A 17568-nucleotide genomic window follows, 5' to 3' on the forward strand; every position below is an offset into this window, starting at 1 on the left:
AGCACCTGTTTATAACTGTGTCCTTGATTTAAATGGAATGATCCTTGTAAAACACTTTTCTGGTATGTGGTATATGTTTTATCAATTATTAATCATTGTTAGGGTTTGAATTGTGCCCCTAATTCATGAAGTCCTAATCCCCAGTACCTGAGAACATGACCTTATTAGGAGATGTAAAGACCTTACTTGGTCTTTACAAAGGTAACTAAGTGAAAATAAGGTCACCAGTATGACTGGTATCCTTATAAAAAGGCTAAATTTGAAAACAGGGAGAATGCATACAGAGAGAACACCATGTGAAGACACAGGTAGAAGACAGCCATCCACAAGTCCACAAGCCAAGGAGAGAGGCCTGGAACAGATCCTTCCCTCATAGCCCTCAGAAAGAATCGACCCTGTTGACACACCTTGATTCAGACTTCTAGCCTCCAGTAATGTGACACAGTAAATTTTGTTTAAGCCACTCAGACTGTGGTACTTTGCTACAGAAGTCCTAGCAAACTAATAATCATTTTTTTCTCAAGTTTTTACTTGAATTCCAGCCAGCCAACACACAATGCAATACTAGCTCCAGGTACAGAACCCAGCAATTCATCACCTACGCTCAACACCCAGTGCCCATCACAACAAGTGCCTTCCCCAGTACCCATCACCCACTCAACCCATCCCCCTGCCCACCTCCCCTACAGCAACCACCAGCCTGTTCTCTACAGTCAGGAGTCTGTCTCTTGGTTTGCCCCTCTTTTTCCCCCCTTGTTTTGTTTCTTAAATTCCACATATGAGTGAAATCTATGCTATTTGTCTTTCTCTGACTGTCTTATTTTGCTTAGCATAATACTCTACAGCTTCCATGTTGCAAATGCCAAGATTTCATTTTTTTATGGCTGAGTAATATTCCATTAACACAATGATCGTTTATGATAAAGCTGACTGCACATATACATCTCATTCTGGTCAGCATGTTGGCCTGACGATCTCAGAAAACCGGGTATATAAAAATAATTGTAGCTTATTTGGGAGGTCAGTACCCATGTCTATGTCAAAGTATAGGTAGGTAAAAAGAAGTAATAAATAGGTAGCTATATAATTTATCACCTGAATTGAGGTAATTTTGAGGATGAAATGGGGATATTATTTTTAAAAGATTTTATTTTCTTTAGTTGACAGAGAGAGAGAGAGAATGAAAGAGAGAGCACAAGCAGGGGGAGCAGCAGGCAGAGGGAGAGGGAGAATCAGGCTCCCCGAGGAGCAGGGAGCCCGACGCAGGGCTCGATCCCAGGACCCGGGGATCATGACCAGAGCCAAAGGCAGACACTTAACAGACTGAGCCACCCAGATGCCCCCAAAAGGGGATATTATTAATAAATAGACTCAATCATCAAAACAAGACAAAAAACCAGAACTTGTGGTCTCCCTAGCAATGGAGAACAAGGATGAGTTACGCCCCCTCCCTCTCCATCAACCAGGTCTACTAATGTAAGACTCACTAGTTCCACTAGAGCAATCTAGTTAATTTAACTACAACTATCAATTAGCTTGGAAAAATATGAGTTAAGGTCAGAAGAAAATAAGCCCAAGTTAATTACCCCCATGTAATTGACTTTCACATTTTGTACATTTCTAAAATATCCTGAGGCTAACAGAGCTTAAATTTGGAGATTTGGATAAGCTTTGGCGTAGAGATTAGCATATATCCATTGATGAGCTATTACTTTCTGTTTCTCTAACTCGGAATGGAAGAACAAGACAGGAAGGTACTCTATATAATACACATTTTGCCTCAGAACCAGATCACTGGCAAACTGAGGGAACAAGTCAAGGGCAGTCATTATTCAGCAGGCAGGGGAGAGAATGTTCTTAGCTCAGAGAAAATTCCTTCCTACTTCTGGACAAAGAAAAGTTAGTATGCCCCAAGGGTTGTTTCCCTGGCTTGGTTCCTCCCTGTTCACCACCTCCGCACAAGGGGGACTGTTCTGAACTAGAGGTTGTTGTGACTAAAATATTTTCTCTCCATACTAATTGATTTTTAAAATTAATCACTTCATTTAGAATTCATTCAACCTAGTAGAGATGAACATTCATCATACTAGCAAGACCCTCAGCTCAGAGAGAACATGCACAAGTGGTAATTAGTCTACGAACTGGCTCAGGAGTCTTTAAATGAGACTGAAGCCACTTTTATGAAGCTAAAATGCCATGCAACATTAAAAAGTTAAATAACCTTGTGAACACTTCAAAGAGAACTAAATGCAAAGTGAACCTATTTGGAAAACTCTTGAGTCAGTTGATTTTAATAGTGATAAGAAAGAGATTAATGAATGGACATTCCCCAAACTCACAATTGCCCTCTGCCTTTGGAGGGGCGATGTAGTACAGTGGAAAGATGTGTCTTGAGGTAAGTTAAGTGGGATTCTGTCATTTTCCAGCAGTGTTGTGGTCTTGGTTTTGAGCCTTAGTGTCTCCATCTTTAAAATGGAGCAAGTAATATATCCTATTCCTAAATTGTAGGGCTCTTATGAAGTTTTGATGAGATATGGTATATGAAATCTCTTTATAAAGTAGGAAATGTCTCATAGTTCAATTGGTATTGTTACATAATTTTTGAAAGCACAATTATAAACCTTAATAAATAATTGTTGAAGTACTGAAAGAAATGGAATGTTCCTAACTTAATCAAACAGATGACAGCGCAATGGTACAGCCTATCAAACACCACAAACTCTCTTTACCTCCCCCTACCCTCACCAAACTCACCCTAAATGTAATGATATTAGCAAATGATAACATCCCACTAAAAGCACCTCAATGAAGGTCACTTGATAGGGAGTGGGCTTGCCAAGAACGGCCAGAGCAGCCATGTCCAACAGTGAAGGAACATACATGATGTGCAGAAAACATCTGCAGCTTTAATAAAAACAGGAAATCAGTGTTTTAGTAAAATAATATCACACTTCAAACTCAGTATTTAGGCTGCAAATGATAAAATGGTGAAGAACAGAGAAGACAACAAAGCTTAAACAAGTTGTAAAAATAATTACAATTCAATTGGCTTAACCAAGTAATGGATTACAAAAGCCCAGATTCCAGTTCCCTGGGCAAGTCCGATTTATTTCACGTTTCTGATTAAAGCAGAGCACAAAATTATTTTTCCTCGGTGTTTTGAAAAACACACACAAGCATGTTTTCTTCCATACCAAAAGGAAATCTTTTCCTGCCATGTTAGTCTTAACCATTGCATTCTTATCACATTGAAAATGCCCCTTATAGTCAGAGTGAGAACTTAAATGCTAGTACCAGATTAATCTTGTGTTGCAATGAATATCATTAACACTAAGAAGCTAATAACAGCTTATTATCAGAATAATAATTCCATTAACAGCTTTTAACAGGATTGTACTAACTGTAAGTGTGATTCTAATGTAAATTATTCCAAAGTAAGTGCCACTTTCATATAATCACTGCCTTGGAATATAGCAAAATAATAGCCTCAGCTCACAACTCTTGAATTTAAGTTCCCTTGTGCAACTTTCCTGGATATGACTAACCAAGGAGCATTAGAGCCAGAAAGTTCCTTAGGATCACTTAGTCCATCTTCTTCACCTGCAGGTCAGAAAACAGGCTCCAGAGAAGCCACAGGGATTGTCGATTCCAACTATCCTCAAGCAGAAGCAGCTCTGCTAATGCCTTAACGCGTGAGGTCTGTACAAGACCGCACAGAAGTGACCTGCATTTCAATCATGCATTCTGAGTCCGAGCAGAATTTATCATATTAGCTTAGCTTTCTAGTATAACCTAATGGTGACTTGTGAAATAAAAGGGACTAGCTTCTGGATTAACAAATCTTGAAGTTCGTTATTTAAAAGACATGGGCACGTTGTTATGGGAAAATCCTGGTACTTAAAGGAGGAGGATCTCGAGTCACATCCTGGCCTTGTCAGTTACAAGTTGTTTCTTGAGAGTTATGTTACTTAGTGTCTATGAGTGTCAAGTCAGTCTTATCACTAAAATGGGGACACCGACACCTTCTTTAGAAATTAATGCATGAATTCAGTGAAACAATAGACGTGAAAGTGCTTTGTAAAGTGCAAATTACTATATAAATGCTCATTCAAAAAATGTCCCTGGAAAAATTCATTTCCTAGTGAAATTAAAGTTTAAAAGGGATGGTTTATATATAAACAAAATTGTTAAGAATGCTGCAAGGCCAACACCTGGCAGAAGTCATATACCTTGGAAAGTCAGTTGGTGGTGTCAGTAACAAAGGACATCATGGCTGCAGGTCCCTTCAGAGCTAGTTATAGCTCTGGGTTATGGCAAATAAAACAATAAAAAGAGGCTGAGAGTTAAACTGCAAGATAAGGGTCTGGGACTAGACAAGTGCCTTCTCTCAGTATGTCTATATCTGTATCTATCTCCTTATTTAATCCTTACCAGAAGCCTTTCACACTCTAGAGAAACTAAGGCTTAGTGGAATTAAAAATCCTGCCCAGTGACATAAAACTAATGAGCACAAGACTGGGATTTGGAGCCAGTGTTCTTCACACGCTGCCTGGCTCACTGTCAAGAGTTCATGCAAAGTCATCTCCTTTGTGCAATTTCATTTTTAGTTTTGCCTTTCACTCCCTCTCCCTACCCTCATCCTCCATAGGTATCCATTTCAGTATTTTCATCTCATATTTTACGTTTGTGTTTTACCTACATAAATGACATAGTCTATGGATCACACACTATTATTATTTTCCATTTACTACTACGTTCTTTAACATCCATCCATGTTGTCATATGTAAATCTAGTTCATTTCTTGTGAGGATTGCACAGTATTCCATGACATACATCTACTATCAATTTCCCCAATGATGGACACCTATTTATCTACAAAGCAGAATTACCTAGAATCTCAAGGGGTTCCCAAAGATACCCAGTTTCTTAAGACTTTAACAATTGATACTGCTCAACTCCCAACCGATGAGAAAATCAAGGAAAACTACTCAGAAAGTCCATCAGAACTAGCAGAATTCTAACAAAACATTAACCAACACAGTATCAACTCACAAGGCTATCATTAAGAAACAATATTTCCCTTCCTATTACAACTTGCCAAATGCAGAGAGATCATGCCATCTGGTGACACAGAAAAACAAATATATAGGGTCTTTCAAGTCTGGGGACATGTTTGTAGGCACAAATAGACTTAGTTACGCAGATTGTCAGAGACCTGGGCGAAGAAAAGTTAAGAATCCAGGCTCCCCAGTGCAGTGGCTGTGTGAACTTGGACACTTGCATCCGTTGATTGAATGACGTAAAACCATGAATCCTGAGCTAGGCTGCCTGAGTCCCAAGTGTCAGCTTTACCAACTGACGGCTCTATGACTTTGGACAAACTGCTTAAATCCTCGGTGCCTCAGTTTCCTCATGGGTTTAAGTGAGGACCCAGTGAGTTAATATTTGTAAATACTTTGAGCTGTACCTGGGGCACAGGAAGTGCTTTTTAAGTGCCTGTTGAGTAGGAAAAATATCCTCTTTAAATCATAGCTTCCATTTTTACAAAATACTATCTATCTCCCACGGGTTTTATGAGGGAAGAAATAAATGCATTAAGCATATTAAGGTGTGTATCATTCCTTTATATTCCCAGTGAATATTCTAAAACATAAGAGTAAGAATTGGAAAGTCCTATTCACATGGACTGATTCTAAAACCTCATGGGATAAGTAACAAGTAATAGAAACAGAAGTAAACTCTGGCTCTATCTGGACATTAGGTGTGTAGCTTCCACAGGGCAGAAATTAGGTTCAGTACTCATGGGGCGCAGTGAGAATTCACTGTCAACCAAGAATGTAGAAGAGGTCAATTAAGTAGTTGGGAAAAAGCAAGGATACTAAAGACTGATAGAATCACAGATTCTATGAATGACGAGTATCCTCAGGGAACAGGAAGTACAGCCCTTTGCTTCATAAAGGGGGAAACTGAGATACAAGAAAAGGTAAAGGAAAAGAAAAAACGAACCAAAACCTTGTCCAAGGTCACGGAATCAATCAGTTGCAGTGCTCGGACAAAGACTCAACCCAGGGTTCTTTCAACTCTGTCATGCACAAACTCAAACTCCCACGTATTAGAAGTTCATGTACCAGTTTTTTTTTTTCAAATCATACAAAGAAGATAAATTGGGGGAGATTATTCACTTTAAAATAAGAAGACTTCGCTTTAAAAAAAATCTCACAGTGGGGTTCCTTTAAATAGCAGTTCTCGTCCTACATTTGAAATTAGACTTGACTCCTACTGAAAATGAGGGGCCCCTGTAGTAGTGCGGAGTCCTAATCCCCCAAACACTAAATTGAGACTCTGATGAAGTTTGAAATTAATTTCATTTGCATAAATAATCATAGTCATAGTCATGACTCCACAGGCATATAAATCAGAGACGTTGTGGAAATGAGCATTTGTTATTCTTATAGATATGGAAAAATCGCAAAGTCAGAGAAGCCTTGGGGAAGGGCACATTTGGATTTGACTTGGTGAGTTATTTCCCGGCTTGTTATGAACAGCCCTTCCAGAGCAGTGGTGTTTGTCACTCACACAGCCATGTGTCACTCCTTCTGGGAAAACTGGGACTCGTATCTTTCTCCCTGATTATACCACGATTTCCTCAAGGGCAAGGACAAAGATCTCAATGTTCTCATCTCTGTGCCCCTCCTGTTCAGCCTAATGTCTGGCACAGAAAAGAAGGTATGAGATGACTGTTGAAGAAAAGGTGAGGGAGGCCACTAATGTTTCTGCAAACCAAGCATGGATTTTGTACATAGAAATCTCTAAGCAAAGGGACATGTGATGTTTTTGTGGCTAGAAACAGACAATTAAAAAATTATGTAGTTCATCAGATGGTGACAGATGCTAGGAAAAAAGTGAGGCAGGGTTACAGAGAGTGCTGGGAAGGTGGAAAGAGGTTTGGAAGTTGAAACAGGGTGATCAGGAAAAGCCTTGCTGTGAGGAGATCGGGAAAGGCCTTACTGTGAAAGTGGTATGTAAGCGAAGATTTGAAGGAAATAATGCACTAAACGATGCTGTCAAATGGGAGAAATGCACTCCCGGCAGAGGCAAGGACCAGGGCAAAGGTCTTGATGTAAGAGCCTGCCGGTCTGAGGGACAGCAAGAAGTCTGTAGAGCTGGAGGAGACTGCACAGAAGAAAGTGTAGCAGGATTTAAGGTCGGAAGGGTAACTAGGGTCCAATATCGTGAAGGATCTCATAGGCCACTGTCTGTAGGAAGTCAGCAGAGGGTTCAAAGCAGAAAACTGACATGATCTGACTTCAGTCTAAAGAAATCATCTTGGCTTCTATGATTAGAATACTGCCATAGGGAGCAAAGGAAGAAGCAAGGAAATTTATCAAGAGGCTATCTTCAATACTTTAGGTGGAAGTGGATGGTGACTTGGATCAGGTTGGTGGCAGAGGATATAGTGAGAAGTGTCCAGATTCTGGGCACATTTTGAATATGGAACAGACAGCATTTGCTGAGGGATAAGATGTTGGGCATGAGAGAGAAAAAAGAGCTAAGGATGACACCTATATTTCTGGCCTAAAAAATTGGGAGGATGATTTTTCCATTTACTGCAATGGAAAGGCTAGGGAGGAGCAGGGGTCTCCTTGGAGGATAGGTGCAGAGATCAGACTTTGGTATGGGAATATTAAATCTGGGATGTCTATTAGCTATCCAAGGGGATTCATACAATAGGGAGCTAGAATTCATGACAGGGGCCCAGGCTGGAGACACAATTTAAGGATCCATCAGAATTGAATGGTATTTAAGGTCAAATTATTTAATGAAACCAACAGAAGTGTGCCCCCCCTTAAATTCTTATGTTAAAGTCCTAACCTCCAGTGCCTCAGAATGTGAAATGGGGTCTTTACAGAAGTAATCAAGTTAAGACGAGGTCATTAGAATGGCGCTATTCAAATGGGACTGATGTCCTTACAAAAATGAGAAACTTGAAGACACATACGCAGGGAGGATGCCATGTTAACACGAAGACGGCCATGTACAAGCCAAGCAGAGAGGCATGGAACAGATTCTCTCCTCACAGTATGCAGAAGGAACCAGCCCTGTGGATATGGTCGTTTGGGCAATAAATCCCTGTCGTTTATCCAGTTCATGATACTTTGTTGCAGCAACTCCAACAAACTAATACATCAACTTAATGAGCGAATGTGAATAAAGAAAGATGTCTGAGAAATGGAGTGAACTCTAAGCCATTATAACTTTTAGAGTTCATAAAAAGGAAAAACAATCAGCAAAGGAGACTGAGGAAGAGCAGTCAGTGAGGTGAGAGGAAAACCAGAGAACTACTGAAAGCAAAGTCAAGAAGTGTTACAACAAGGAGCGAGGAATGAGGTCATGTAAGATAAGGGCTAATAACTGATCTTTGGATTTAACAACATAGATTTCATTGCTGATCCTCAACAGAACAGTTTCAACACAGTAATAGGGGTGAAAGCCTAACTGGTGTAGGTTCAAGAGAGGCAGAAAGGCAGAAAAGGACAGGAATTGGAAATAGCAAATAGAAGAGGTTTGAAGAGGTTTACTGAGATGGAGCAGAGATATGTGGAACTAGTGGGAGGGATGTGTGGAGGGAGGATTCTGTTCTTAAGATCGGAGAAATTGTAGCATATTGGTATTAAAAAGGATCCACTGGATTAAAATTGGTAATGTAATGAGTGGGAAGAATTGCTGAAACAATGTCTTTGAAGAAGAATTGGGATGTGGTATAAAAGGAAAGGCAACAACAACAAAAAAGGACGAATATACATATGAGAAATACAAGAAACAGTGCAGGGGAACATAGGGGAAAGGAGGGAAAATGGAATGGAAAGAAATCAGAGAGGGAGACAAACCATAAGAGACTTTGGACTCCGGGAAATAAACTGAGGGTTACAGAAGGAAGGTGGTAGGCGGTTGGGGTAGCTGTGTGATGGGTATTAAGGAGGGCACGTGATGGGATGAGCACTGGGTATTATATACAACTGATGAATCATTGAACACTACATCTGAAACTAATGTTGTGTATGTCGGCCAAATGAATTTAAATTAAAAAAAGGAAAAAGAAAAAAGGATGAGTATGATATAGTATAGTTTGGTATAGCATGACATTGCAGGTAATTTTTGTGAAAATTTAATTAGATAATACAGTGGAAGCTCTTAGCCCAATGCCTGGCACAATGTGACTGTTCAATGAATGTTGGATTTAACAACATTATATGTTATGCTGTTGAACTAATCTCCCTCCTCTCCCTTTTTTCCACTCTCATTTGTGAGTCATCTACATATAAGTGTATGTATTGTCACGAGTATAGCTGAGATCATCTTAAGAATGTAGATAGAGAAGGAGACTTCTGAGAATTTCAAAGTTTAGAGAGCAGAAAGAAGAGCCTGAAAGGGGGCCAGGAGAATGAACAACCTGCATGGTGGAGGAGAAACTGCACACAAAACCAAAAGGCGAAGTATACCCTAGACTGGGTGGAAACCAAAGATAACAGAAACCACATGATCGTCTAAAGTCGCTACAATGTCAGTAAACTGCACGGAATCCTGCGGCACCAGAAGGGGTGGATCACTAAAAAAGCAAGTAGAGTGGAAATGAGGACGAAGTGGCCTAGTCTGCTATAGAGTCACCAAACCTCACTGTGGTCCACACTGAGGCCATATCAGAGGAGGGAAACCTGGGAAGCCCATAAAATGTTATTTGGATTTCCAAACTATCAACAATGCCTTCCTCTCCGCAATATCATAAATCTGTGCTTTGCCACTCAAGCAGGTTAATCTAATGTACCTGCTCATCAAATACATCTTACATTTGAGGACAATTTGTCCGAAAATTTTGGCTGTTTTAATGTTCCATTCTATAAATGGAAATTATGTCACCTTCTGAGAGAAGTTTCCAAATATGCAAACACATCAATTCCAGAAACCTTGACAGACTTCTTGGATTGTTTTTCTCAGGAGTGACATAGATCAGTGTGTGTGTTTTTAGTGTATTTTATTTATTTGTTATTTTTATGTATTTTTCAATTAATATGTTCTAACAGCTACCATTGGCATATGAAAACTTTGGTAAAGGTTAAAATAAAAGAAAGGGCAGGGGCGCCTGGGTGGCGCAGTCGTTAAGCGTCTGCCTTCGGCTCAGGGCGTGATCCCGGCGTTCTGGGATCGAGCCCCACATCAGGCTCTTCTGCTGGGAGCCTGCTTCTTCCTCTCCCACTCGCCCTGCTTGTGTTCCCTCTCTCGCTGGCTGTCTCTGTCAAATAAATAAATAAAATCTTAAAAAAAAATAAAAATAAAAATAAATAAAAGAAAGGGCAAAGGTCTGCCAGATAAATGGAAGCAAATTTAAAATAGTTTTGATAATATAAAATTCAGACAAAGGAAACCTAAAGCAAAAGGCACTAAATGTGGAAAGGAAGGCCATATTTCACTGACAAAAAGAAGAGTCACAAAAACTGTTGGAAACTTTTATAAATACAAATAAATATGTAATCATGGCATTATTCATAATGGTAAACTAGAAATAACCAAAACTACATAAATACGGACTACTAAATACATGACTAGAAAATGATCAGCAAAATACATCAGAATGTTATCAATGATAATGTAAGGAGTAATATGATCAGATTGGCATTTGATTAAAAAAAAAAAGATTCCACTCACAGTAGCCTAAATTAAAACATGAGATCCATAGAATATCAAATTTTGTTCACAGCATAACACATTTGAATAAATGGAAAAACATACTAAATTCTTGGATGGGAAGAATTAAAACAGTGAAAATTTCAATTCCTCTTTTCATTATCATAGGCTTAACACAATCATAGCTTAAGCCCTTACTAAAATTGAATTAAAGTTTTTATAGAAGACCAAAATTCATGTGAAGAATATTGGGCAGTAATTTCAGGAAGTTTTGAAAAGAATTACCCTCTCAAAAGCAAGTTCGAGGACTGGCTGGCTGATCAATAAGACAGAAGGCAGAATCCTAAAATGGACCCTATGAACTTAGTGTTGTCATATTTAGCAACCAAAGTTCATCAAATATGCTGGAAACAACAGCAAAACTTCACCAATCCCTAAAACAACTTAAAAGCAAAGAAAGTTGAGCAAATACTGCAACAAACATGGCAAATAAGACAAAACAATTGTTAACGTTCTTAGTGTTGTTTTACAAACCAATAGGGGTGAACACTGCCCCCCCCCAAAATGGTAAAGGATACAAACCATAATTTCACCAAAGAAATGCAAATGGCCAATAAATACATAAAACTATATTTGACTTTACAAGTAATCAGAAACAAAACACAAACAGAACAACTCTGTCCATCCTGTTTCCTGGATTTCTCTTCCACCTAATCTCTGTGTGACTGATCTCATCTTACTTTTTAACTCCCTGCTTCAATATCACCTCCTCACAGAGAACTTTCCTAACCGCCTTATTTAAATAGTCACACACACCTCCAACAGACACACATTTTCCACTCTTGCCACAAGGTTCCTTCTCAGAGCATACCTTAAGAATGTATATGTTGATTTTCTGTCTATCCCATTAGACAAAAAATTCCACATGAGTAAGGAATAGCATTTTTAAGTTTATTTATTTAAGCAATCTACGCTCAATGTTGGTCTTGAGCTTCATGACCCCAGATCGAGAGCCACAGGCTCTACCAACTAAGATAGCCAGGCGCCCCAAGGAATATCGTTTATTTACCAGTATATATACAGTGCTTACCATGGTATCTGGCACAAGGTAGGCACTCAAGTTTGTCAAATAGACAAATTAAATGAATAAAGTTTTTTAGTCCATTTGCTTTTTAAAAATGGCAATGTCTGGTATTAGAAAAGACCTCTCAAACACTGCTGGTGGGGGTTAAAAATTGGTACAATCATTGTGGAGAACAATTTGTTCGTGTTTTAAAACATAAGTTAGAAGTCATCTCTTCTCTGTTCAAAACCTTCCAATAACCTTCCATCTCCCTCAGAGTCCAGAAATTCCAAAAAGGCCTACAAGACTCTACATGATCTCTTGGCCCCCCTACCCCTCCATTGTTCTGGCCACATGGGCTCCTGCTCTCTTGCCATTCACTCTGCTCTAGCCACACTGACCTCCTTATGGTTCCCTCAATACCTTAGACATGCACTTGGCTAGGGGTCTTTACACATTTGTCATTTTCCCTGCCTGAAATGCTCCTCTCTGGATATATGAGCCTCCCTCCCTTCGTCCTTCAGGTTTTCCTTCAAACGCCACCTCAGTAGAGAGATTTTTCTGACTACTTCATAAAAATAGTCATTCCACCTCATGCTCAACCCCAGAGCTCCTCGTACCATTACCCTGCTTTATTTTTCACCATATCAGATATCAGTCCCCAACATATTTTATATGTTTACTTATAATACATTTATTTATAACATTTATATAGATAATGTTTGTCTTTTCTCACTAGAGTATCAGCTGCATGAGGAAAGAGATATTTTTAATTCACTGCTAAATACCAAACCCCTTGAAGAGAGCCTGGTACATAGTAGATTCTCAATAAATATATATTCAATGAACGAGTAAATGAATGAATTAATGACTAATTATCATGAGCCTGAAAAATGTTCATGCCATTTCAACAAGTACTACTAATTGTAGTAATCTATGCTAAATAAGATGTCTAGTTGTACAAAGATCTATTTACCAGGCTTTCCTTCATAATATCACTTATGAGAATGACAAATTAGAAATAGGAAACAAACTGAGGGTTACAGAAGGGAGGGAGGTGGGGGGATGGGATAACTGGGTGATAGGTACTAAGGAGGGCACGTGTGGTGATGAGCACTGGGTGTTATACGCAACTAATGAATCATTGAACACTACATCAAAAACTAATGATGTACTACATGTTGGCTAACTGACTGTAATAATAAGAAATAGTCTTTATGTCCTATCATAAATGAGACATCAAATAAAATGTTATACAAAAACTGAAATGGAATATTATGCAATCATTTAAAATTATGTCATTATAAACATATATATAAAACATGGAGGAGAGAGTAAAAAGGAGAGAAAAGGGAAAACAGAAAAAGAAAGGTTTTTTCTTCTTTTTTTAAGAATGTGTTTGAACTTAAATGAATATCAGATTAATATAGAGTGCTATTTACTCATGTTACATACGAACCTCATAGTAACCACAAATCCAGAATCTTGGGTACAAAAAAAAATTATTTTTTAAATTTTTTAAAGATTTTATTTATTTGACAGAGAGAGATACAGTGAGAGAGGGAACACAAGCAGGGGGAGTGGGAGAGAGAGAAGCATGCTTCCCGGTGAGCAGGGAGCCCAATGCAGGGCTTGATCCCAGCACCCTGGAATCACAACCTGAGCTGAAAGCAGACACTTAATGACTGAGCCACCCAGGTACCCCACAAAAAAAATTTTAAAAAGCCAAACATAACACTATATATATAAAATAAAGCCAAACATAACCCTATAACATAAAATATCAATAACTACATCCCTATCAATAATTATGTAAAATATAAATGGCTTAAAAGCTCTAATCAAACAACACAGGATGACTGAATGGATAAGAAAAAAAAAAAAACAAGACCCATCTATGTTGCTTGCAACAGACTCACCTCAGACCTAAGGACACATACAGACTGAAAGTGAAGTGATGGGAAAATATTTACCATGCAAATGGAAGCAAAAAAAAAAAAGGCAGGGTAGCAATACTTACATCAGACAAAATAGACTTTAAAACAAAGACTGCGATAAAAGACAAAGGAGGGCATTGCATAATGATAACGACGAAGGGATCAATCCAACAAGAGGATATAACAATTGTAAATATCTATACGCTAGAGTGCCTAAATACATAAAGCAAATAGTAATGGCCATAAAGAGAGAAATTGATAGTAATATAATAATAGTAGGGGACTTTAATACCCCATTTCCACCAACGGATAGATCATCCAGGCAGAAAATCAACAAGAAAACAATGTCTTTGAATTGCACATTGGACCAGATGGACATAACAAATATATACAGAACATTCCACCCAAAACCAACAAACTATACATTCCTTTCAAGTCCACATGGGACATTTTTCAGAACAGATCACATATCAGGCCACAAAATAAGACTCAATACATTCAAGAAGACTGAAATCATGCCATGTATCTTTTCTGATCAAAACAGTATGAAACTAGAACTAAATCACAAGAAAAAAACTGGAAAAAACACAAATATGTGGAGATTAAACAACATGATACTAAACACCCAATGGGTTAATAAAGCAATCAAAGAATAAATTTAAAAAATACATGGAGACAAATGAAAATGAAAACACAATGGTCCAAAATCTTTGAGACATTAGCAAAGGCAGTTCTAAAAGGAAAATATATAGTGATACAGGCCTAACCTCAAGAAATAAGAAAAAGCTGAGATAAACAGTCTAATCTTATACCTAAAGGAACTAGAAAAAGAAGAACAAACAAAACCTAAGGTGAGTAAAAGAAAAGATAATAAAGATCAGAGCAGAAATAAATGACACAGAGACTTAAAAAAAAAAGAAAAGAAAAAAAATCAGTTACACCAAGAGGTAGTTCTTTGAAAATATAAATAAATTGATAAACCCTTAGACAGACTTATCAAGAAAAAAGAGAAAGATCACAAATAAAATCAGAAATGAGAAAGGTAAAGTAATAACTGACACCATAGAAATAAAAACGATTATAAGAGAATACTATGAAAAATTATATACCAACAAATTGGACAACCTAAAAGAAATGGATAAATTCCTAGAAACATAGTCTTTGAAAGCTGAAACCAAGAAGAAATAGAAAATCTGGACAGACTGATTACAAGTAACAAAATTAAATCAGTAATCAAAATCCATCAAAAAATCAAAGTCTAGGACCAGGTGAATTCACCAATGAATTCTGCCAAACATTTAGAGTTTAGACTGACTTTCCTCAAAATATTCGAAAACACAGAAGAAAAAGGAAAGCTTCCAAATATATTCTATGAGGCCAGCATTACCCAGATATAAAAACGAGACAAAGATACCACAAAAAAAGAAAACTACAGGCCAAAATGCCTCATGAACACAGATGCAAAATCCTCAACAAAATATTAGTAAGTTTCATACATTAAATACATTAAATTAATTAAATACATTAAAAAGATCATTCACCATAATCAAGTGGGATTTATTCTGGGGATGCAAGAATTGTTTGATATTTGCAAATAAATTAATGTGATACTACACATCAACAAAACAAAGGGTAAAAATCATATGATCATTCCAATAGATGTAGAAAAAGCATGTGACAAAATTCAACGTCTTTTCATAATAAAAACTCTCAACAAAGCAGGTTTAGAAGGTACATACCTCAACATAATAAAGGCCATATAGGACAAACCCACAGCTAGCATCACACTCAATGGTGAAAAACTGAGAGCTTTTCCTCTAAGATCAGGAACAAGACAAGGATGTCCACTCTCACAAATTTTATTCAACATGGTACCAGAAATCCTAGTCGCAGCCATCAGACGAAAAAAAAAATGAGGCATCCATACTGGTAAAGAAAAAGTTACACTGTCACTATTTGCAGAAGACGTGAGAGTATACATAGAAAATCCTAAAGACTCCACCAAAAAACTATTAGAAGTAATAAATGAACTCAGTAAAGTTGCAGGATATAAAATTAATACCCAGGAATTGGTAACATTTTTATACTCCAATAATAAAGTAGCAGGAAGGGAAATTAACAAAACAACACCATTTATAATTGCATCAAAAATAATAAAATACCCAGGAATAAACTTAACCAAGAAGGTGAAAGACCTCTACTCTGAAAACTATAAAACACTGATGAAAGAAATTGAACACGATGTGAACAAATAGAAAGACATTACATGTCCATGGACTAAACAAATATTGTTAAAATGTCTATATGACCTAAAGCAATCTACAGATTCAATGCAATCCTTATCAAAATACCAAGAGTATTTTTCACAAAACTAGAACAAATAATACTAAAATTTGCATGGAACCACAAAATCTGAATAGCCAAAGCAATCTTGAGAAAAAAGAACAAAGGTGAAAGTATCATAATTCTAGATTTTAAGATGTACTACAAAAGCTGTGGTAATCAAAACAGTATGGTGCTGGCACAAAACTAGACACATAGATCAATGGAACAGAGTAGATAGCTCAGAAATAAACCCACAGTTATATGGTCCAGTAATCTATGTGAAAGGAGACAAGAATATACAATGAGGAAAATACAGTCTCTTTAATAAATGGTACTGGGAAAAGTGGACAGCACCATGCAAAAGAATGAAACTGGACCACATTTTAACACCATACACAAAAATAAACTCAAAATGAATTAAAGATCTAAATATGAGACCTGAAACCATACAACTCCTAGAGAATAACACAGGTAGTAATTTTTCTGACATCGGCCATAGCAATATTTTTCTAGATGTGCCTCCTGAGGTGAGAGAAACAAAAGCAAAAATAAACTAACAGGACTACAACAAAATAGAAATCTTTTGCATGGCAAAGGAAACCATCAAGAAAAAAAAAAACAAAAAGACAACCTACTGAATGGGAGAAGATATTTGCAAATGAGATATCTGATAAGGAGTTAATACCCAAAATATGTAAAGAACTCATACAGCTCAACAGCAAGAAGCAAATAATTCTATTAAAAATGGGTAGAGGAGGGATGCCTGGGTGGCTCAGTCCCTTAAAAATGGGTGGAGGACCTAAATAGACGTATGAATGGCCAACAGACACATGGAAAGATGCTCAACATGACTAATCAGAAGCAGCAAATCAAAACCACAATGAGATATCACCTTATATCTATTAGAATGGCTAAAATCAAAAAGACAAGAAATAACAAGTGTTGGCGAGGATGTGGGAAAAAAGGAACTCTTTCACACTGATGGTGAGAATATAAATTGGTATCACCACTGTGAAAAACAGTATGGAGTTTTCTCATAAAATTGAAAATAGAAATACCATACGAAACAGTCAAAAAAACTAAGAGGCAGTCCACGGAATGGGAGAATATAATTGCAAAGGACACTACAGATAAAGGACTGGTATCCAAGATCTACAAAGAACTTCTCAAACTCTACACAAGAAACAAATAAACAAATCAAAAAATGGGCAGAAGATATGAACAGACACTTTTCCAATGAAGACATACAAANTCCAATGAAGACATACAAATGGCTAACAGACACATGAAAAAATGTTCAAAATCATTAGCCATCAGGGAAATTCAAATCAAAACCACACTGAGATACCACCTTACGCCAGTTAGAATGGCAAAGATAGACAAGGCAAGAAACAACAATTGTTGGAGAGGATGTGGAGAAAGGGGATCCCGCCTACATTGTTGGTGGGAATGCACGTTGGTACAGTCACTCTGGAAAACAGTGTGGAGGTGCCTTAAAAAGTTAAAAATTGAGCTACCCTATGATCCAGCAATTGCACTCCTGGGTATTTACCCCAAAGATA

Source organism: Ailuropoda melanoleuca, chromosome X (genome assembly GCF_002007445.2).
Source record: "Ailuropoda melanoleuca isolate Jingjing chromosome X, ASM200744v2, whole genome shotgun sequence".
In the NCBI taxonomy this organism is placed as follows: domain Eukaryota; kingdom Metazoa; phylum Chordata; class Mammalia; order Carnivora; family Ursidae; genus Ailuropoda; species Ailuropoda melanoleuca.